Raw genomic sequence first — 25,040 nt, forward strand, 5'->3', positions numbered from 1 at the left:
GAGAATTCCTCAATAAACTCATTGAACACTTCTCCATAGACTCAAAGTCTCTTCGCTCCACAGAGTCAAACCAAGTAGCAGCGTCATCTTCTAGGGTTAGTCCAAACCTTGAAAATTGGGTAGGGAAGTCTTACACCTCTTCTGCTCTAATTACTCGCACAAAGGCTGCCACATGATCTCTAGGATCTTTGTTTTGAGTGTATTTCTTGTTTACCCATTTTTGCACTTGAGAAGGTCTAATTCTACGATGGTCTACAAACCTCATCATTGGATCTCCTTGCTCTAATCTATAAGACTCCTCTGGACTTTGGTAGTGGGCTAGTTCCCCTCCCAGTGATGCTCCTAAGCCGTAATTTTTGATGGTTCTTGTAAGAGATGGTTCATCTCTTTGAACTCGTTCTATGGGTGGTCTTCCCGGCTCTGTTGACCCTTGTGTTCTTGGTTTACTCTCACCTTGATATCTCGAATAAAGTGGTGTGGTTCCTGTAAATCCCCTAGCCCTCGTGCGACTTGATAATCATCTCAGTTTTGTTCCAATGTTGCACTTTGTCGAAGCCATGCCTGCAATGATGGCTGGATTGCTGGTTGGTTTTGATAGTGGGATGTCTGTTGTCGGTTAGAATGCGAGGTCGTGTCATATTCTTTCGAAAATGGATTTGTCAATTTTCTAGGGGTGTGGGTTGCTCTTGGCACTTCATCAGGGGCATATGTTGATGCTCCTGGAACTGTTTCTTTTCCTACCTCCTCTGGAAGAATACGTTTGTATTCTCGCTCGTACCTATCAACAAAAACAATCTCCTTCCCCATAGCAGTTTCATAAGAAAATAAGTAAAGAACCTTGTCTTTGCTTAATTCGTTTGGGTAGGGTTTTTTGCAACGAAATTAAGAGACTATTCCCTTGCTCTCATGCTTGTAAATCCCCACATTCCTGTTATAAGTTGAGACCCTCGTTGTTTTCTTATCGTACATAAAAATCGCTCCAGGTCGGTCAATGTTTGGAGGCGGTTCCTGAGTTTCTAAAACCATTTTCCCTTTTGCCACATTATCTCCGTATCTATTGTAATCCTCAGGGTTACTCACTATCAGATAGTGGTTCCCCTTTTCATCCCAAAATCTATCCGCGTCATCATAGACTCGAATTATCTCTAGTCTCTGAGCAGGTCTCTCTTCAATACAAATACACTTGCGTCCTCGATAGTCAAAATAAACTAGGGCTCCCCTCGAGTTTGTTCCTTCTAAGAAGATCACAGTGAACTTGGAATCATTCAAAGGATTTAGGGAGGTGCTTCCTCGTGGCATTGGTCCGTCACACAGGTGAAACCTCCTGGCTATTGACTAACCATCATGAAGAAGGATTTGTCTGAGGAAGTGTCCGTATCACTTCCCTCCTCAATAATAGGTGCTAGTGGATCTAGTCTTGCCTGAGTTACACTCTCCTCCGTGGACACTAAGCTACTCTGGTTACCAACCACCTTCTGGTCTCTAACTATGTATCTTCCCGATCTTAAATTCATCAAACTTATCAATGCAACTTTCACAAATCCAACCACTCACCTGGCAAAGGATCAGTTTCCGCACAACTTCTTGCTTTGCTGCAGAATATACCTGTACACAAGCATTTAATTTCAGCAATCTGAATCAAAGCATTTATCTGCTAGAGGTGATTTTTAGTATTGATTGGTATAACTAGAGAGTTAACCTCAACCACTACTGTATCTATACAATTCTAATGTTTTGGATTAGTTCTGCTAATCTCGAACTTTACTTCCCTCGGATGTAGGTCAATTTACGTAAAAAAGTTTGAATTCAGTCTTTGCTCAGTCAAATGGACAAACAAGGTCCAAATTCACTTCTGAAAGAAGTTCTGGAACCCTTAAGCCAAATGGAACCTCACTGTCTACGCCCAGTCAAATTTTCTCTTCAGTAGGTCCCAGTAGACATCCTACGTGTAGGACGTCTCCTGCTGTGTTTTTCCTAGATTTTTTCACTATAGACTCCCCTTGATGTTCTCAGTCCACAACTATTCTTACTTTTTGATTTGGACACCTACAAGCTGGTTAATGGATCAGAAATCTGTTCCGGCATCTTGATGTTGGTCTGACCAATCTAATAAACTCCAAATTGGACCAAAATTGACTAGGAGGCTTGCCTCAGGCTTAACAACTCCCTGCTAGGCCTATAGTCAATATCTGGCTTTAATATAATGCATTAGACATACTACGCTGTTGGACGGATATGCCGCGACGGACGTCATCACATCAAGAACTCACCTAACATATAATGTCAACTGAGGACAGATCTCGACCCGCAGGTGTGTGGAAGCAATCATAGTGTGTCAATCTACACTCGACCGACTCCTGACTAATTCCTACAAAGGTCTCTACCCAATGTCTAAGCTACAGCCTTCAAGAGTGCTTAAGAAGAGATTTCCTACAACGCTTACAAGAGCCAAACACCCATCAAACAGTCTCGAAACGCCACAGAACTTGAAGGATACCCTAATAACACCAATAGGTCGCTCTCCCTAAGGTCTATGAACCAAAATCTCAACCCAAAACACTTGGTGCAGAATCGTGTAGGATGTCTAGCCAAAATTTGCAGGTCATTGTTTCCAAAACCTGAAGTGCCTAATGTGTAGCTCTACTCAATGCGAACATGTGGATATGCAACAATGCAAAAACAGATAACGTATGCTCATCGAATCACCAGATGAAGCTTGTAGATGGAGCTCGCAAAACCGGACCGTACATGCGCAATGTAGGTATTGGCGCGTAGCTCTCTTTGGGGGCAACACGCTGCACTTCTCTGCACTCAATTCAGACCACTAGTACGCGCATAGCGTCAAGAAGAAGCTCTCACTCTCTCTCGTACATAGTACGGTCACTCACAGACAGTAGATCAGATTATTAGAAGTCTTTTTACAAAGGTTTAGGTTTTGGCTTATATACTAAGCCTTAGAAAACCTAATGTCCGACCAAAATGACCTTATTTGTCCCTAGGCTTCTATAGAGCTTAATTAAAACACTGTGAGCTAGCTTTGCTCATCCAACAAGCATCTGTGGCCAAAATACAATTTTCGACTTAAAATATGAAGTTCCCGTAAACATTACAAAAGTGGCCGTAATGGCTCAAAATGATAATAACGGGATATTCGATGATGTCCATGAGCTTGTATCTTCACATTACAACATCCATCTTCGTCTTCATCACTTCATCAGCATTTATTTGGAATCTTTAGAAAATCTTTGAGGAATCTTCATGGAATCTTTGTGGAAGCGTTGTTGAAAGGTTGACCTCAACACTCTCCCCCTCCAAAGTCTTGTCTTCCCCGACAAGACCCTATGTTTGTAGTGGCCTTGACGAGTGCTTCATGTTTTGGTGTTGGTTGAAGCTTTTGTTGTTGCAGTTGCTTTGACTAGATGCTTTGTATGTTGTAGAGCTACCTTTTTCTTGTACATGTAGTGTAGTTGAAGCCATAGCTCTCCCCCTCTGATTGGTTGTTGTAGCGTGAATAGGTTGAGTGAGGTTTGTTGTTGCAGCAAGTCATTATCTTGGCAGCTCTGTATTGTTTGTTCTTAGGTGTCATCTTGCATGTGTACCTGTAATCTTGAAGCCTTTTTGAATGTTTTCTGGGCCGTTCCCATTTGATCTTCTAGTTGATGAGCATGTAGTTGTTTGGGGATGTCGTTGGTCTGCTTTTTTGTGTTTTTATAAGAAAAATAAAATAGTAAAAATAAAATGTGGCGTATATTACAAAATGAAGGTCTTGGATACCTGGATAGGACTAAAGGAAAGAACCCACTGGGAAAAAATGCATGTAGTCACAATTAAATGTGAGGCTAGATGTACTTATGTTTTGATGTAATTGAGTTTTGTTGAGGTAAAGTACATATGGTCGTATGGCTACTATTATTGGCTGGATATACATTGGATAAGTCTTAGTAGCTTGAAGTCAGAGTCATTGTTGTTGAGCAAATGCTCATGAAACCTGTTACCGCTTCGTCATCGTCATTTTGTTGTATAAGAGCATGGGTGGAACACAAATCGTGTCAAATGCAAATGTCCAATGATGGGACATTGTATATGCTTGCACAGATAGATGCATGGGAAACAATATGTTGTGCGAGAAGATTTTGAATGGGTGCTTGCAGGAGTGAACGTAGCTAGAGAAGCAAAAATATATTTGACTTCAACAGCTACCGTTATTCACAAGAAGGGTTTTGGTCGACGAGGTTCTTTCCACTCTCCTCACTGTGTTCATGTGCGTGAGTGTTTCTTGGACTACTCTGCCACTCCACCATTTAAAATAGTAGACTTTGACTCTTATGCTTACCTCTTCCAGCATGAGTGACACGACTTTATGTATGCTCAACTCTCCAGCTTGAGCTTAAATCTATTATATAGACTCATAGACCACATAGAAAATATTAGACTTGAAGGTTGGGTCTGACACTTTGCTCATTTAGTGGCTCAGCTTCCTGACTCTAGACTCTTATGCCATGTATTTTTAATGGCTACTTGGACTTACCTGATCACGTCCTGAAATCCAATTCCATATGCTATTGAGATTTAGGACATTATCTTTGGTTTGGTTTTGTGATGCCATTTTGTCAAATACATTGACAAATACCTGCTCTTCATGCTTTGGTAGCACACTGATGTTGCGTGGTGAGATAAGTTTTGAGGTTGAAGCAATGGTTGATGAAGTCTTCTTCCAGACTGTGTTCTTTAAAATGATGACTTCTTCTTGTATCCTTGATTTACCTTTGTTGATAGGAGGCTGTAGACTAGTTGTGGGCCTTTGCTGTTGAGTTCCGGCTATAGGTTTTGGAATCCAAGTTGTCCTTGGTGCTTGTGTGACCTACTTTTCCACTTGCCTTATTGCTTGTTTGACTTGATGGTCCTTTGGCTTCAGTGTCCAAATATTGCTGTTACCTTTGTAAAATCCTTCCTCATGTAGTAAATGACGAGGGATCCACCTTGGAGTTGTAGCACTCATGGTTGCGTAGTTGGGTTTTCGTTGTTGGGCATGTTGTGCTACATGAGTTTTCTTCATGATCTCAAGGGAAGATTTAATCTTTGGCAACCAAATTTGAGTGTTACCTGTATAGTATCCTTGTGCTTCCAGTAGCTTGACTGGGATCATTCGTTGCATTGCTTGCTGTGTGACCTTAGCTTGACTTTGTGGGGTATTTTCACCGCAGAGCTTTGACTTTGTTACCCACAACTGCTTTAATGTTTGTTTCTTGGAAGGTCTTTGCTTCTTCTTCCTGTACCTGTTTTTACTCCTGTATGAACAGTTAGACCTGCGCTTGATGCCCTGTTGATCTTGTTGTGAAGAGATACCACATGCTGGGTATGTCCAAGCTGTTACCTTTGGTTTTTTGACCCATACTTTGATGTTCTTGTCATAGTAGCCTTGAGCAGTGATTGAACCGTTTGATGCTATCCAACCTGTGACTTTTGCTTGTCGTGGTTCTTTTGATGCTGGTACCCAAATTGGATCTTTGTCCTTGATGTAATCCTTGGATACTAACAAATGGTTGACCTGTTTCTTTCTTTTGTGGAGGCTTTGTTGCGATGGAAACTTTGGTTGATAGACTTTGCACTTTGGTTTCCATTGTGTTGTTGAGGGTTTGGCTTTTGATGTAGAGGCTTCTTCGTGTACGTGAATTGGCTGGGCTAAAGACTTTGACTGAAGTGAAGGATTTGGGTTGCAGAACACTGTTTCACTTGCTTTAGCTTTTCCTTTGTCAATAGTAGCATGCACATCCAACGAGAATTTAATCTTCTTATTGGCTGCCAAGTAACTGATGTCCTCTTTGCTTTTGGTACTTTTCTTGGCCTTTTGTGCCTTGGAAGGTTTGTCATCCTCTTGTATGTTGAACTTCTTTATCATTTGACTGGTTGTAGCATGTAAGTGCTTACTATCTTCTGATCTATAGCTTTGGGGAAGGTCTATAGCCTGAGCAGCTTGTTGGTGTTCATTGTTAGTTTCTGACTGTGACGCCTTGACTCTTGATTTCAGAAGCTCTCTGTCACTATTTACTGCTTCTAGCACTTGAAGGTAATTCAATGGTGACTTTTCTTCTTGGAAATCTTTTGAAGCTTGTGTAGCAGGATGTTGAGGTTGACTCTCTTCTTCTGATGCAATGGTCGCCGTGGCCTTTGGTTTCCATTGTTCCATGGGTTTTGTAGAGTCTCTTCTCGAAAATATTCATTCATATCCTATATTGCTTGTCCTTGGTAGTCAATCTTGGACTCAGTCATTTCCTGTTCTTATGTGCTTTCTATGTCTTCACTTACATCTTCTTTTTGCTTCTCATACTCTTTGATTTGTTCAATCACCAATGAAGAGTCCACAGTAGAGAATTTATTTGGTAGACGTTCAGCTTCATCCATTGATTCTATTTGCATGTCTTCCACTTGTGACATGGCACTAAGATTTTTTGTTACCACTACCACCTCTTCTTGTGTTGGCTCACTATCGTCAGAATCTTGGCTTCTTTTGCTCTCGTCCCTTGAACTGCGAGCTTCATCTTCATCACTTTGTGGATGCTTTGACTTGTCCTCACTGAGGTTCTTGAATCAATTGATTCAATTAATCTTTTTTGAAAGCCTGATTCTCTATGATAATGTCGTTGACACCCTTGACTTCAAGCAACTATGTCTTGAGCCTATCTTTTGTGCTCTGCGACAAGATCTGCTTCTTTTCAGGAGATCTCGTTGGGGATTCTTGCTTTCATTCCCTTGTTGTCACTATCTGAACTTTGCTTTTGGCTTGTTGCTTCTTCTTTTCCATGTAGAGTTTTGTTGGGCAGTCCTTCACTAAATGACCAATGGCACATTGGTTGCAATATGTCGCTATCTCAACTTTGGACAAGGTAGCTCTCCATAATACTACTAATAATGGTTTCCTGTGGTATCTAGATACAAATATGACATCTTCCTTGCATGCATGAACCTATAGATTATGACTGACTTAGGTGGATCCACTGGCTTCGTCTCTTTATCCTTCATCGTCTTGTCCTTGAGAAGCTGAAAATAGCTTCCATTATTGCTTGCATACAAGATCAAATCACTATCCATGCTTTCTAGCATGTGTAATGATAATTCTTCCATCAGTATATGCTCTTTGTCGTGGGGCTTCTGCATAGCCTTAGGGCTATGTTCCCGAGTTGATTTTGGCGAGGTTTGCACCGAGGGTGAAGATCGAACCGAATCTTTATTTTTCGTTTCCCTGGATGGTGCTTTTGGACGGGGTCCAAGTATGTGACTTACAGTTTGCCCACAAATGCTAAACTCATCCATATTTTTCACATCGGCTATTTCATAGTGCCTATCGTATTTGTCGACCACAATGACATCTTGACCTGACCTTCTACATTGGGCATTGTGAATTTCCACTGGTTTCTCCTTCGGCTCGGCATCTTCCAATGCTTCTTGAAATTCCACTCGGGTTTCTGAAAAGGACACTGCTTCTTGTAAAGCTGGACTTCTTAATCCCACTCTTGAAGATATAGGGTCGCTTTGTTGAGTTTGAACTCCCCCCATCCGAGAGGGTTCCATATCTGATGTTGGCATCTGTTCAATGCCTGATGATATGACGTGTTGTTCTCTGTTAAGTATCTCTTGAGACCGAGCTAGCTCTTTTTGAAGTTGTGATATCTTCATAGCTGGTACTTCCGGCATATTCCCTGTTTGTGCAATTTGGTGTGTTTGTGCTTTGTCTTGCGCTGGTGCAGTGCATGAGACTTGTGCAGTGTCTTTCCATGTTGTGCCTTGTGTTGTGCCACCTATTTGTGCATTGATAGCTGTAGTTGTCAACTCTTCTAGCTGCGTATCAAGAGGTAAATCCATGACTAGATGATAAACATTAGCACCTTCAGATTTGTAGTCTTCCCCTCTTGATCCAAATATTTCAGCTGCAAAATATTGGTTACTCTCTGCAGGAACTTCATGATTTGTGGCAGCTTTGTAGTAGCGACCGTCCTCATCTACATAAAGGGTACCAATTTGCCATTTCCCATCTTGAGCTTTGTACAGAAAAATACTTGGATGATATGCATAGAGTTCTGTAAGTTGATCCTTGTACAACATTTCTATCTCATTGCCGATGTATTTTCCGTGCCTCATGTAAATTGATCCCAGACAGTCTTCCATGAAATCTGGATGTGGGTGTAGTACATTCTTCGCTGTTTCAACTTCCACATGTTGAGATGTCCGAGTTTCCTCTGTATCTTTCTTTGTCTTGATGTACAAATTCCGATTTATATCCTCATAGCATGGCAATCCTTTGTAATGGCCAATTAAATAGAGCCCACTTTGCTCTCTTGTAATTTCTGTGGATGTACTTGAAGCTTCGTCTCGGATGGTCTGGTTCCTTTGAGACGCCATTGCTTTCGTCTTGACTCCCTTGTTGTACCTGTTCAGTGATGGCTCTTATAGCTTGCCTCAAAGCTAATAAAAATTATTAGCACCCTCGTGTCGGTCTTTTTTGCTTGAGGACCTTAAGCTTTTGTGGATGCCTTAATCTCTGAGTTTTCTGAACTGGGCTTTGCTTGAACTTCTTAGCTCCCTTGCTTGCCAAGGCTGATACTATCTTGTTTGGTTGCTTGCTTTGCCTAGAGCTTTTTAGCAGGCCTCGATCTATTGGAAGCACTGTGTTAAGTTATGCAACTTACCACTATACTGCAATGACTGCTCCCTTCGTAGCGATTCTTGGATCGAGCTAACCTGTGTTCACTTTAGCACACAATCTGCAAAAAATTCTATTTAGCTGGCAAACTTTTTCACAATGAATGTAAAAATTCTTGATGTGCCTTTGACGGCCACACTTGTTCCGTGGGATCGGAAGTGACTTCCAAGTTTGCTTTTAGCTGAACTAAACTTAAGCTAGCACAAGAGAATTAAGCACAAGTTGCAGTGATTTGCTAGAAAAAATCTTGTGTTAAAGTTCTCCAAAACTTGCGACTGTTGTTGCAAAATCAAGAGTCCTTGTGTATGGTCTTATTGCTACCAAATTTGTGTATGGACGTACACTAGGCCGTAGTTAACTTTTACACCTTTCCGCGGGTGACCGATGGTTTTCCCAAAAGATAATTTCAATATGCTAACTTAGCCGTCTTCAATACCGTGACCGTTTTCTCACAAGTATGCTTCACCAGTGCAACAACATGCAAAAATCACTCAATTTAAACCTTTTTTGAAATTTTGCATTTTTTGACTCCGCCTTTTGGCTTTTGATGAACAAAAATAGGGAAAAACACTCAAGTCAATATGAGAATAGGGTAAAACCTACCCTCTGAACCCACTGGTAACCTCAGTTTCCCCAAACTCCCTTCCAAAAGTGCCCTGGAGACATCCTACGCGTAGGATGTCTATTGTCTTAAAATGCAAAGCCAATTTGGGTAGGATGTCTGGCAATTCTCATCTTTTGGCTTTAATGTGTCAAAATTTGGTCAAATTTCCACTTTCTAGGTGAAAATAGGGTAGAACCTACCTTCTAAACACACTGGTAACCTTAGTTTTTCCAAAAAGTGCCTAGATCACCTTGTAGACATCCTACGCGTCTCTGATGCTTCCTTATGCTCTCAGTAAGTGCAAGTATGCTTCACATTTGCAAAAAAATTGCAAAAATCACTCAATTTAAGCCTTTTCTCAAATTTTATGTTTTCTGACTCCACCTTTTGGCTTTTGGTCAACAAAAATAGGGAAAAACTCTCAAGTCAATATGTTACTAGGGTAAAACCTACCCTCTGAACCCACTGGTAATTTCAGTTTCCCCAAATTCCTACCAAAAGTTCCCAGGAGACATTCTACGCGTAGAATGTCTACGGTCTTAAAATGCAAATTTTTTCTGGTAGTAGTACTCCCTATGCTCTGTAGAGCTCTCAACAATAATCACGGAAACTTTTGGACTTCAAATCAGCTTCCAAACACAATTTACCGTCTTTTCTACTTAGCGTTTTCCATTTCTCTGATGAGCCTAACAACAAATAAGACATGCATAAAGTACTCTAGATCAGCAATCAAGATATCCTACTTACCCTACTCCTACTCATCATGTGAGATGGTGATTTTGATGTCTTGGTTGCTTCTTGGCCTCACACGGACTCTCAAGTCAACCTACCACCACATCTACCACTCCAACTTCTACTCTCTACACCACAACCTACTACTACCTAATACTACCTAAGACTGAAGATCTAGGCTAGACACACGCTCCCTAGACTCCTCCTAAGACCTAGAGAGTCCGCCACCCTCTGATCCTATCTAAATGTAAAATAGTACTCTGGCAAGCCAGAGGGACCTCTATCCTCAAGGACTAATCTTGGTCACCTACTTAGGGCCGTCGTCCCCGGCCCGGCGCCAATGTTGGACGGATACGTCGCGACGGACCTCAGCACAACGAGAACTCACCTAACATATAATGTCAACTGAGGACGGAGCTCAACCCGGAGGCGCATGGAAGCAAGCATAGGGTGTCAATCTACACTCGACCAACTCCTGACTAATTCCTACAGAGGTCTCCACCCAATGTCTAAGCTACAGCCTTCAAGAGTGCTTAAGAAGAGATTTCCTACAACGCTTATAAGAGCCAAACACCCATCAAATAGTCTCAAAACGCCACAGAATTGAAGGATACCCTACTAACACCAATAGGTGGCTCTCCTTAAGGTCTATGAACCAAAATCTCAACCCAAAACACCTAGTGCAGAATCGCGTAGGATGTCTAGCTGAAATCTGTAGGTCATCGTTTCCAAAAACTGAAGTGCCTAATGTGTAGCTCTACTCAATGCGAAGGCATATATATGCAACAATGAAAAAACAGATAACGTATGCTCACGAAATCACCAGATGAAGCTCGTAGATGGAGCTCGCAAAACCAGACCGTACGCGCGCAATGTAGGTATTGGTGCGTTGCTCTTGTTGGGGGCAACACGCTGCACTTCTCCGCACTCGATTCTGACCACTGGTACGTGCGTAGCGTCAAGAATAAGCTCTCACTCTCTCTCGTACACAGTATGCTCACTCACAGACAGTAGATCAGATTATTAGAAGTCTTTTTACAAAGCTTTAGGTTTTGGCTTATATACTAAGCCTTAGAAAACCTAATGTCCGACCAAAATGACCTTATTTGTCCCTAGGCCTGTATAGAGCTTAATTACAACACCGTGAGCTGGATTTTCTCATCCAACAAGCATCTGTGGCCAAAATACAATTGCCGACTTAAACTATGAAGTTCCCGTAAACATTACAAAAGTGGCCGTAATGGCTCAAAATGATAATAACGGGATATTCGATGATGTCCATGAGCTTGTATCTTCACATTACAACATCCATCTTTATCTTCATCACTTCATCAACATCTTTATTTAGAATCTTTAGAGAATATTTGAGGAATCTTCATGGAATCTTTGTGGAAGCGTTGTTGAAAGGTTGACCTATCAACATACACGTAGGATGTCTTTTTTCCTAGAATGGCTTCAAATTCAAAGTACAGAATCCCCTTGATGTACTGATCATTGTGGTATGCTTAAAAGTGAGTTTGGAGTGCCAGATCACACAAAACACATCCTATGTGTAGGATGTCTTTTTGGCCTGTTTGGTCCCAGACTTGTCCCACAGCTTCCTCCTGATGTCAGCAACACAGTGGTATGCTTAGATTTTGGTTTGGGTTTCAAAAGACCCCAATTTTAGCTGATCTAGTCTTTTTCAATCAAAAGTTCTAAAATCTGCTTAGAACCCCCTTTTCTTCCCCAAATGAGATAAAAACTTTCTCAATCACTCAATATATCATGCAGATCATGCTCTTGCAACCATCCTATGGTTTTGGTCTTGGAATAATGCCTTGGCACAATTTGGGTAGGATGTCTAGCAATTTCGGTCTATCTGGCCTTATCCTGTCAAGATATGGTCAAATTTCCACTTTGCAGGTGAAAATAGGGTAAAAACTACTTTCTAAACACACTGGTCAACTCAATTTTCCAAAATTCCCACTAGATTGTCTTGTAGACATCCTACGTGTAGGATGTCTACTTTTTGATTTTTTTATTCTGAAGTGTCCCTGATGCTTTCTTATGTTCTCAGTAAGTGCAAGTATGCTTCACAAGTTGCAACAACATGCAAACATCACTCAACTTAACTCTTTTCTGAAATTTTGCATTTTCTGACTCCGCCTTTTGGCTTTTGGTCAACAAAACTAGGAAAAAACACTCAAGTCACTATGAGAATAGAGTAAAACCTACCCTCTGAACACACTGGTCAACTCAGTTTTCCCAAATTCCTTTCCAAAAGTTCCATGGAGACATTCTACGTGTAGGATGTCTACGGTCTAAAAATGCAATTTGTTTCTGCAGTAATACTCCCTATGCTGTGTAGAACTCTCAACACTATTCATAGAAACTTTTGGACTTCAAATGAGTTTTCAAACACACTTTTGTGTCTTTTACAACCTTGTGATGAATCTAACAAGCAAGTATACATGCATGAAGTGCTCTAGATCATAAATCATGATGTTCTACCTACTCTACTCCTACTCATCATGTGAAATGGTGATAATGGTGTTTTGGTTGCTTCCTGGCCTCCCTGGACTCTCAAGCTTTCCTCCCACCACTTCTACCACTCAAACTCCTACTCTTTACAACACAACTCAACTAAAACTAACTAAATCTACCTAAATCGAAGGATCTAGGCCAGACACATGCTCCCTAGACTCCCTCTAAGACCTAGAGAGTCCTCCACCCTCTGATCCTATCTAAATGTAAAACAAGACTCTTGGAAAGCCAAAGAATCCCTATCCTCAAGGACTAGTCTCGATACCCTACCTAAGGTTTTAGTCCCCGGCAGCGGCGCCAATGTTGGACAGATACGCCCCGACAGACGTCAGCACAACGAGAAGTCACCTAACAAGATTTTTCAGCTAAGGACGAAGCTCGATCCATAGGCGCATGGAATCTAGCATAGGGTGTCAATCTACACTCGACCGACTCCTAACTAATTCCTAAAGAGGTCTCTACCCAATGTCCAATCTACAGTCTTCAGGAGTGCTTAAGAAGAGATTCCCGTCAACGCTTCCTAGAGCTAAATACCCATCAAACAATCTCGAAACACCACAGAACTTGAAGGAGAACCAACTAATACCAATAGATCACTCGCCCTAAGATCTATGAACCAAAATCTCAACCCAAAACACCTGGTGCAGAATCGCGTAGGATGTCTGACCAAAATTTGTAGGTCATTGTTTTCAAAAATTGAAGTGCCTAATGTGTAGCTCTACTCAATGTGAACGCGTGGATATGCAACAATGCAAAAACAAATAACGTATGCTCACCGAATCACCAGATGAAGCTCATAGACGGAGCTCGCAAAACCGGACCGTACACGCGCAATGTAGGTATTGGCGCATATCTCTTGTCGGGGGCAACACGCTGCACTTCTCTGCACTCGATTCCGACCATCAGTGCTCGCGTAGCGTCAAGATGAAGATCTCACTCTCTCTTGTTCACAGTAAGCTCATTCAGAGACCTTTTTTTAAAATTGACAAAAGGTTTTTCATTAAGGTCAAAAAGTGGTATATATACCTTACAATTCTCAAACCCTAAAGTTCCATTTTAACCATCTACTCAATCTAAATGTCAAAACTGGGATACAATCTGGAAACTTCTGTAAGCCCCAATATTTACAAGGTGAATTGTCGGGTTTTCCTCAGTAAATGAATAATTACAAAAAATAATAATATGCCGAGCCGTCATTTTCCGTTGGGTGTTCCCAGCTTCTAACAGATAGTCAGAGTGATCTTGCATTGGCAAGGAATCCCGTGTTTCACTCCAAATTGAAACACATTGAAGTCAGGTGTCATCTCGTGAGAGATCTCTTGGCCAAAAAGCTCATTGATTTGGTCAAGGTACACATTGACGACAACCAAGCAGATGCTTTGACAAAAGGCTTAGCTTTGGAGCGGTTTACACATTGCAGTGAGTTTATGGGTATAGGTTGAAGCCACTAGATTGCTTCATGGTTGTACATACCAGGTCACTTGGGCTGCGCTAGCCTTTAAGTGAGAGTTTATTGGGATTCAGGCGAATTGGTCGGATATCCCACCTACTAGTAGCCCATCTACTAACTTAACCATGTATACACTTATTCTTTAATACAATAGAATAAGGAGCTGCCAACAGGATAACGTTGTTGTGCGCTCCACCCAAAGCAGGCCTCTCTCTCTCTCTCTCTGCTCTTGCACTCGCACTCGCACTCGCACATGCTAGTACATCCAAACTGTGTTGACCCTAGCAGGTGGCATGGGTTGATATATGTAGGCTAGAAAAGGCATGGAGAAAGGCTGGAGCAGCTAGGAAGATCATAGGCTGGCAGGTAGCAGCGGAGGTGTATGAGTGATGCGGTTTATAGGCCAAGGAAGGCTCCATCATGGGCTAATTTGGGTAGCAGGTGAAGGAGATGCAACTTGCATTCTTTGGGTCCAAGAATGTAGAGCTTGAAGTGCTGAAGGAGCAGGTCCAAACGGCTCATCCAACAAAGCTACGGAGCCCAAGTTATTAAAGGTTGAAGGTTCAGTGTGTTGAAGATTCTTGCCGGACAAGGCAGTTGAGGATAGGTGGTCCAAGTGGAAGATTAGGTACACGTGTGTACTGCTCAATTTATGGATCCTACCCGTCTTTTCACATTCTAGTTAGGAACCACGGACTGCAAGTTATGGCCAGTTGAAGTTTTGTCGGGGGCTAGGTTGATGCCCACCTAACCACATAGTGAGGCGAGAAATCTGGCGTCTTTTGAGCTTCAGCAGGGTTTGAGAAGGTGTTATGCAATGTATGGATTCAATAGGAGTTGTCTGCACGTCAAACGGAGCCTGGAGTGGAAAGATATATAAGCCGGAAGACTGGGTGCACTTATCTGAAGTTGATTGCAGATGAAACATTGGAATTTTTACGGCCTCGGTTCGAGCTCTCAGAGCATTGTGAAATGGGGTGAGGTTGGATGAGTTTGAAGTCAACATCATGAAGTTGCAACTGGGATTTGCTGATTGGGAACCGGAGTTTCGAGCCATAAATAACAGGATGTTGCAGTTGAAGGGGATTTCTTGCATCAAATGGAACTTTTGAAGAAAAAAGCAGGAGTTTGGAGGGTGACCCCCATAAGCGCACCACGTGGCGGCAAAAATCCCATATGCATCGATCTTGGCTCGGAGGTAGTGGCATAAGAGCTGACCCATGAGGCCCTATTGGCATGTGGAATTTGAGTGTGAGCTTGAGAGGTCCCTAGCTATGGAAAGGCGGCGTTGGGCGCTATTTTGGGCCCAGTGGCGCAAGGATGGTGGTGGTCGGTGGCACGCGTTGGCATTGATGGCTGGCGGCGGCGGTTTGTGTGATGTGATGATGTGGCAATCCATAAGGGCTTGTGCCTGCACCCGTTGGGCCCCAACTGTTTTGAAGGCAAAATGCGCCCCCCCCCCCCCCCCCCCCCCCCCCCCCCCCCCCAATAACGATATCGCTATTACTCAAGGAGGGGAGGGGTTCCGCAAGAGATAGATAGATAGAGAGAGCATGAGCCCAAGCCCAGTCAAGGGGAGGGTCTCACGGACAACAAAAAACTAGCAAGAGAGGGAAATAAAGCGATTCCAAGGAGGCCCGAAGGTCTAAGAAAAGCAAGCAAGGGAGCATGTAGTAGAGGGGTCAAATGAGAGAGAGGGAGCCTATTTGAGATGTGTCCACAAAGCCAAAAAGGAAAGTGCAAGGGCGGACAAAGAGCAAAGAGGTGTGCACCATGCAGTTGCTAAAAAAAATGGAAAGTGCCAAGTGGTGGCAATGCAAGAAAACTTCTAAAGGGAGCTTCAATTAATTGTACGAGCTAGATAGCTCCTTGTTTTTTCTTTTTAGGCTTAGCCAAGCCTTATAAAAGGGCATAGAAGTGATTTTTTAAGGGCTTTTTTGCCAGAGAGAGTCACTGGAGGTTTTCAAGCCTATGTATTGCAAGCTTGCCATTGGAGCATCATACTTGATTGTATTATCTCCCTATGCAATATTACCAAACCTTTGCCCCTATTTCTTGTGTTGCTTCTCCCCATCCCCCCCCGGTTTTCTCTCGCTCTTTGTGTAATTGCCAATGCTCGTAGAGGGTTTACCTACGGCTTGAAGGGTGTTACCAAGGGGGCAGAATTGGGGTGTCTTGTGAATCGGGAAGGGTGAGTTGAGTAGTATGGGTGCGTTGGTGCTGTAAGGTGTTTTTTGCAAGGTGTGAGACAGTTGTTATGTATTCTCAAGTGGATTTGTTAGTGCAAATTAGTCAAATTGAAGGTGTTATTAGAGAGGTTAGGGGTGTTGTGGAATCCCTGTGCTATAGAGAGGAAAACATTTTGTGTGTTGGGTGTGTTCCCTATTACCCCTCTCCATCTTTTGGTACCCCCATTGAGGAGCTGTCTGATGCTCCAATTTGAGGTTCGAAGCAGTGTTTTTTAGCCGACAAAGCGGTTGGATGATGGTCGAGGTGTTTGATGGTTAAGTTTGAAGCTGACAGAGATGGTGGAACCAGGTTTTGGCCCCATATTTATGGGCATTGAAGATCCCGAGGATTGGTTAGCAGATTTTGAGTAATGGCTGTTGTCGATGCGTATATCAACGGATGAAAAAAGGTTGCAGACCGTGCCACTGTTGATGCGAGGACGGGCCAAGGTGTGGTTCAATGATATGGAGAGCAATGATCGAGGATCGTGGCAAAGATTGCAAAGTCAGTTTTTGGAGCTGTTTCGGGAAGTGATTACGACAGAAGAAGCTGGTACAAGGCTGAAGGCAATACACTAGGATGTAAGTAAGGATTTTTTCATTTTCATTGAGCAGTTTGAAGCTTGTTGGAAACACTTAGAGATTGCTGCTGGGGTAAAAAACAATCAGTATTTGAAGCTGTCAAGAGGGCTTGCATCTGAGGATTAGAGAAAAGGTCAAAGACTGTGCGGATACCTATGAAGACATGGTCTATCTGGCAAAGATAAAGAGAAGAAAGGCAAAGCAGAAGCTGGAGGTGGGCATGCTAAAGCCAACAAATTATATGCCTGTTGCGGAGGTAGCAAAGTGCTCTATGGTCCAACCAAAGGTGATAATGGTTGTTTGAAGTGTAAAGCCTATTTAGATAAGGACTACTGTGGGCTATGTTCCTTGGAGGTTTACAGTTTTCCATGTGCATGTGCCGGGGATGGACGATCTTGTCAATGAGGAGAAGCTCCATGTTGAGATGAACCAAGGTGCAAAAGCGGTAGCACACACTACAAGAGGTTGTGTGCTCTTGTGACGCTGTTAGCGACGGAAATACACTGGGTTTTTATAACCCCCGGCATCGCTAAAACCGTCGCTAATAGCGTCGCTACGAGAGCGTCGCTATATGCGTCGCTATATAGAGACGCTCATAGCGACGCTATTAGCGATGGTTTTAGCGACGTTTACACAGAAGTCTATAGCGACGCTCATAGCGACGCTACAGAGCCATAAATAGCGACGGTTATAGCGACGCCCGAGAGAATTTTTTTTTGGTGACAGGGCATTGAATGCCCTGCCACCCATCAAGCATATTGTACTTGATTCACTTTTTAAAAAAAGTGCAAGGGTAGATAATAGACCCAAAATAGTCACCCACAAGACGCATTGTTTGCAAAATTGACAAGCGTAAAATTGACAATTGTACACATCATAGGCAAAATGAATTGATTGGCAAATGTAATAATGACAATTGTACAACATCATAGGCATAAAGAATTGATTGGCAAAATGAACTGCGGTGACAAATGTAATAATATAAATGGTTCAAAAAGACGTATAAAATCCGTCTCATGATACATAAGCTATGAGAAACCCTAAGCTAATGCTATCTAGCTACGGCTAAACTGACGTCGTCTAGTCAGACGTCTCATCGCGTCCAAGCGGCGTATCTGCCGGATTCTGCAAAAAAAGACAATAAGACAGCTTTCAGTAAGTATAAACATATAACGACATTTATAAAACAATACAAAAAATAGAAAAGAGTAAACCCTAATACTAACCATGCCGCCCCGAGAACTGAGAATGTCCATCAGGGCGTTTAAGCCCTTCCTGCCTGCGTACTCGCGCTCGTACGATGTGGGATCACGTCCTGTCATCGACCACTGTCAAAACATACAAAGATTTCATTATGTTAGAATTAAAAAACTCATAAACCCTAAACTATCGAACACAAAGCCTCTACTCGCGCTCTAGCTGCATCCTTTTGTTGCTTCCACTTGTCGGGATTCTCGCGCACTGCTTTCTGCGCATTCTTCCAATCTTCTTTGGCCAGCCAATTTGGCCTGTTCCACCCATGCTTGATTGCTTTTTGCACTTCGGAACGCTTGTGTTTGCAGTATTCGCGCATTCGAATCTTCATCAGGTCTTCATTGAAGCGCTGATCCCGTGTTGGAACGGGAAACTCATCATGAAGTATGCTGATGACTCTGTTTTTTAAATCACTTGGTACTTCACTCCATTTGTTTAGTACGTAGTGTCTAAACAGCTGAGAGCAAAGACCACGCATGCGCGAGATCACCTTCTTGCCGTCATCATCCATGATGATGCCGCCGCTGAAGTCGACGGAGTAAGGCAAGCCCTCTGGCCGGTGACACGTGAACTTGGGTGTCCCGGCAGGGGTCTCTAGCGGCGTGTCGATGGGGGTAAGGACGTCAGGTGTCTCCACCGGCGTCTGGGCCCCGAAGTGAGGAGTGTCGAGTGGGGTGGCTCCCGACGGAGTAGGTAGAGGTGTGTAGCTGCTAGGAACAGTCAGCCGCGCAACACCTGGCGTAGATGGCGATGTTGTGGCTGGTGTGGGTGCGGGCAAAGAAGGGGAGGGTAAAGAGTCTCGTCGAACACGAGGCGGTGTGGAGGCATCAGACGCTGTTTGCGGCCAATATTGCTCCATACGATCCACATTTCTAAGGTCAACTCTGGCTCCCAAAGTATCTTTCTTGCCGGTCAGATGGTCCCATAGTAGATTACCCACATTCTTGAATATGTGCATTGGATCGAGCAAGTGATTGATCATGAGTCGGGGCCAGTATGGTAACTCGTACCATAGAGATAGTCTCTTCATCCTTGGAGGCAATCCGTCATCGCACATCTCCTTCTGCTCTAACCATGCTTGTGCAGACATCCTTGGTGGCTCTCTTCCCAAAAAGCCGTCGCGTAACACATGACTCTCTGGAAGATACGCTTGATGACCTTCGTAGATTTGCTTCTTCAGTGAGGGCGCCCTACGTGCATTCAGTCTAGGTCCACATGTGACACATGCTCTGTATCCGCTTGTTTGAAGCCCTGCATGTATACACATGATAATAGATCAACTATGGGAAAAAACAAGATTTACAGTGTCTGAGTGAGGAGTGTCAATAGATCACCTGAGCATTCTGTTAGCCCGGGATAGTCATGCATGGTCCACATTAGAATGCCTCTGATCAAAGCAATCCGTCGTCCTGTGTGTCAGCTCATATCCACCACCTCTATGCCAATCCACAATTGTTGTAGCTCTTCCAATAGTGGACGAAGATACACATCCATATTCTCCACTTTATATCGCCCTGGCACAATCAAGCTTAGCCATAGGTGCCCCTTCTTCGTAGTCAACCACGGGGGAATGTTGTAGTTGACGACGACAACGGGCCATACACTGTAAGATGTTGATCTTTGACCAAATGGATTTACGCCATCCATAGACAGGCCTAAGCGCAAATTTCGAGCTTCCCTGGCAAAATCCGACCATGTTCCATCTATATGTTTCCAGGCTGCGCAATCTGCAGGAATTCGTAGCACACCATCCGAAGATTTATTCTCCTCATGCCATGATGCTAGGGCGGCCATGGACTTACATTCGAAGAAATGCTTGATGCGAGGAAGCAGAGGAAAATGTCGCAAAACCTTTTGTGGAATTTTTGTCCCGTGGAGATCTACTCGATATCTTTCGGAATCACATTTCGGACACTTCTCCATGTCTATGTATTCCCCTTTGAAAAGAATGCAGTCATTAGCACAAGCGTGGATAGAATTGTAATCCATCCCCAAGTTTTGCAAAATATTTCTTGCTTCATCTCGGGAATCTGGCATCACATTGTCAGCTGGTAGTATTTGCTCTTTAAGCAATCTACACAACATAAAAATACGATACAGTCGTGTAAAAATCTATCAGATCATTATACATTTAGAGTTTTATTAAAGTAAACTAATTGTAATAGATCACCTGAAAAGCGCTGTGACGCTAGTGTCACTCCATCCAAACTTTGCCTGCATGTTGAGAAGAACCAGGAGTGCTTTCAATCTAGACATACGTGCTCCATTATACAATGGCGTATCGGCTTCACTTTTCATATCATCATAGATAAGCCTTTCTGAATCCATGATCGTCTCGATCATTTCATCAATCTCGGGCTCAAACATTGCCTCGTTGGGAATGTGCTCTGCATGATCATCCCCCGAGCTGTCATAGGCTACATTTTGTGGCCTCACATATGTTGCTTGACCAAAGCGCCTGCGAACACGTCTATTGGGTTGCAAGATTGCTGCTTGTTGGCCAGTGTCAGAGTCCGACGAGTTATAATTGGCAACAACTTGATCTATAATAGATGGATCGAACTCGCCAAATTTGCGAACGTGCTGCAAAGAAACACGTCTTGTCCGTCGCACAGCATGCTTGCATTGATTACAAGGACATAAGACCCTCGTTGAGAGATAGGTGTTTCGGTTGGACGGTCCCACATCCTCGTCACTACTCATAATGAGGATAAAAATCTTATAACCTGGACAACAAATTTAATATTCTATTGGCATTCTTCGTTTTATCTCTCTCTCTCTCTCTCTCTCTCTCTCTCTCTCTCTCTCTCTCTCTCTCTCTCTCTCTCTCTCTCTCCCTCACATTCTCTAGTCATGTCCAATCCCCGCACACCTCGGTCTAGAGGTGCACGGAGATCAGAACCACCGGGTTATAATCTCGTCTTTATTGGTCAATACCTATATTTGTGGGTACAAGAAATCTACAGACCCACGTCTACATGATACTGCATGTAGTGGACAAAACCCCTTTGCCTCTTCTCTAGCTGTAGCACTTCAAAGCATCTTAACATCTTTGCACAGTAGATCTTTTCACTGTTCGTCTAACTCTAAACCCTAAACCGTAAGTAATTCTCGATCTAATGTAAATAAGCGTAAATCTAAATAAACGTAAATCTAACTAAAAATAAACCTAAATCTAATTTAACGTAAGTCTACATCTAACCTAATCTTTAACGTCTTTTGGGATAGTTTCCTACGACGTTAAAACTCTCTTCTTCTTGTGTGTGTGTGTGTGTGGGTAAACCTAAATAAACCTAAATAAACCTAAGTCTAATCTAATATAACATAAATCTAAATCTAACGTAAATTATGTTATATTAAAAACAAAGAACTAAACTAACAGGGATTATAAGAACCTTAAAACTGATTTAACACATAATTTTTCACATAACTCAGCAACAGTTGGCATTCTCATCACTAAAGATGTGAGAGTTAACTTCCGGCGGTGACGCTGCCTCATCTCCATCCACATCTGACGACAGCAATTGGCCCTTTGGACCGTTCTTGCTCTTGTTACTAACTTTGAAGTTGCTGTTTAATGACTAGAGGTTGTCTAGATGGTCATTGTCGGGGATGTAGTGACTCTTGCCGCCCTGAAGATCCACCTTCTTCCCTATCTTATGAAGACATTTCACCAGTACTTTTGGATCGACGGAGCCCACCATGAGTGAAGGCAGCAATACCCTATATTCCATTGAGGGCTTTCTTCACCCGCTTCATGCAGATATCGCAGTCTATGGAGACCTAAATCTAATCTAATATAACGTAAATCTAAATCTAGCGTAAATAAACGTAAATCTAACTAAAAATAAACCTAAATCTAATCTAATTTAACTTAAATAAACTTAAATCTAATTTAACGTAAGTCTACATCTAACCTAATCTTTAACCTCTTTTAGGATAGTTTCCTACGACGTTATAACTCTCTTCTTCTTGTGTGTGTGCGCGTGTGTGGATATGTGTGCCAATAAAAAGAGATAAATGGTATAACCTTTCTATCACCCATGCCAAGTATGATAGATTGGTTATGCCATTTCCCTCTCGAATAATAGGTCTTGAGTTCAACTCCTCGTCGGCTAGATCTTTAGGTCTTTTAATTTTAATTAGTTGCCTACGACGTTAAATTAGTTTCTCTCTCTTTCTCTCTCAATGTGTGTGCGTTTTTTTGTTTATGCATGTTTTCTCTCTCTTTTCCTCTCTCAATGTGTGCGTTTTTTGTTTATGCATGTTCTCTCTCTCTTTTCCTCTCTCAATGTGTGCGTTTTTTGTTTATGCATGCTCTCTCTCTCTTTTCCACTCTCAATGTGTGTGTGCATTCTTTGTTTATGTATGTGTGTGTGCGTTTTTGTTTATGTTTGTACTCTTTCTCTCTCTCTCTCTCTCTCTCTCTCTCTCTCTCTCTCTCTCTCTCTCTCTCAAAAACACTATGTGTGTGTGTGTGTGAGAGAGAGAGAGAGGGAGAGAGAAAGAGGGGAAGGGAACATGAGAGTGAGGAGAGGGAAGGAGCATACCTGGCTCTCCTTCCTCTCCTCGTGTGTGTGTGTGTGTGTGTGTGTGTGTGGAGAAGGAAGAGAGAGAGAGAGAGAGAGAGAGAGAGAGAGAGAGAGAGAGAGAGAGAGAGAGAGAGCGTTACCTGCTCCTTGCTTGAGGGCGCCGAAAAACTCAGATCTGAGATCTGAGATTTTGGACGCTCTCTCTTATTTTTTTAGCCCAGCCGGCGTCGCTATGAGCGACGCTATGAGAGTCACAAATTTACAAGTAAATTTGCGACGCTCATAGCGACGCCGGGAATTTTTTTTTGAGCGTCGCTGTGTGAGCGTCGCTAATATGAATAGCCTCTTGTAGTGACATGTGGAAGTTCCGATGCGGGTTGAAGAGGTAACTACTATTCTTATGAAAATTTTGAAGTAAGAAGCTCTCACAGTGAACATTTTCAAGCCGTCCAAGATAATGATATCTCTTTAGTCGAAACTAAGGGTTTCGACTTAAAGGTTAAGGGAGCTTTCTGACGGCCATTTGGCCACTTACAAGGGTGTAGACTCAAAGAGGTTGAGAGGATATGTCAAATTCATTACAATTACAAATAATCATAAGCTGAATTACACGGCTTCTTTTAAAAGATTGTGTGAGTGTTTATAGGGTTTGGTGTGCATCCGCCTCTATCCATCAAACATTCCCCCCTTCCTATTCATTGCATGTCCTCATGCAATCTATCTTGGAGTGTAGTCTAATATCTTCTCTTGAGCGTTGTAGTGAGGTTTCTGACCTTCTGCACTCTTGCTTCAATCTCTACTTTGGTGGCTAGCTCTCTGAAAGGATTGTTGCTGAGAGTACTTTGATAGGCCATATGCATTGCTAGTAGATCTTTTGTCATGTGATTGAATATGGAGGAGTCCACTTCGAAGAAGCCTATCATGAACACCTCGTCAAAGGTCTGCATGTAATGAGAGGACAGGAACATGACTCTTGCATATAATCCCATGATGAAATTCTTGCTTGGGATTTTTGTCTCCATATTCCAGCAAATGCCTCTTCTACCTTCCACAAAGATTTGTCAGGATGCTCTACTTCTTCTATATCATTGAAAGCTATAATGCAGGTAATGAGCATCTTGGAAATGTTCAAAAGCACTTGGCATGCGAGATTCAAGATCTCCTTCATCATGTTGATGACTCCTTTGAGAGTTTGAACCATATACTGCTCGGACTGTTGGTTGTTATTGAGTGGCTTTGTGATAGCCGGGTAGTTCAACAGCGCTGGCCTTTTGCTTTGCCAAGAGTAAAAGTTGTTCCAAGATCACCATCTGTTGATGGAATAGTAAGCTGGGTCCATCCTGAGATGCTGGGGAGCATTCCTATAATAAGTTTCATATGTTGGTCTTTGCTCAAACCATTTCTTTCACCAGAGGGGTTGATTATCAATTATTATATGAATCTGAATTGCCGTGACAGGAATCACCCTGTAATCCCCTTTGCTGTTTGATTCAAGTTCTGGTAGCATGTTTTGCTACCACAATCTAGCCTCTTGCCGCATCAGTGGGGCAGGGTGATCATCTCATGCCCGAGGTTCATTACCACCTCATATGGATTAATCATGAGGAGGGTAGCCAATTCCAGCACTTTCAGTTCATACTGCATATAGGCTTTGTGCGAGGGATCCTTTACTTCTGAGATCTAGCATTGAATTTTGTCCTTGGACGACTCCAAAGTGGATGTCATGACTGGATCTGCAGATTCCTATGTTGCTTTTCTCGTGCTGGTAGTGGGCACCTCTGTTTGATGAGCCTCAAATGTGGAATGTTCAAAACCTCCTTTTTGCTCAAAGTCTACTGGGGCTTGTTGATGTTTTCCCTGATTGGCCCTCAGAGTCTCTAAGTCTCCTCTTGACTCAGCCAACTGCTTCCTTAATTCTTCAATTTCTTCGTCTTTGGCTTGTTGTAGGGCCCTATGTCCTGCTGTCATGATTTGTCTATCATACTTTTCCTCAACCAGGGCTTCTTTTAAATCTTTAATCTATTGGTTTAAGGAGACAGATCTTGCAGCCGTCGTTGAGAAGCAGGGCGTCTCTTGTATGGCAAGGAGCCGAGTCAGAGTCCTGCTAACCACAACATATGAGCCTTGCAGCTTCTCATTTTGTTCTCTTTCTTTGGTTAGCTCCTCCTCGAGGCGATTCTGCTCGACTTGCAGTGCAGAGTTTGCCTCGTTAAACTATTGCACCTCCTTGTAATAGTAGGCTACATTTTCTTGTTTCCTTTGCAACTCGGATTGGTCTTGGAGCTATGCTTTCTCTAATGCCTCTATTCTTTTCTTTAGCTGTAGGGTAATTTTTGTTGCCTTTGATGCGTCTCTTTTGGTATCTTCCAATTCCAGTTCGTGCAGGTTGTAAAGATTCCTTTGACATTGAAATTGGAGCTTGATCTGCTCTAAG

The sequence above is a fragment of the Adiantum capillus-veneris genome, chromosome 28 (assembly GCF_014529385.1).
Source record: "Adiantum capillus-veneris isolate H3 chromosome 28, ASM1452938v2, whole genome shotgun sequence".
Lineage (NCBI taxonomy): Eukaryota > Viridiplantae > Streptophyta > Polypodiopsida > Polypodiales > Pteridaceae > Adiantum > Adiantum capillus-veneris.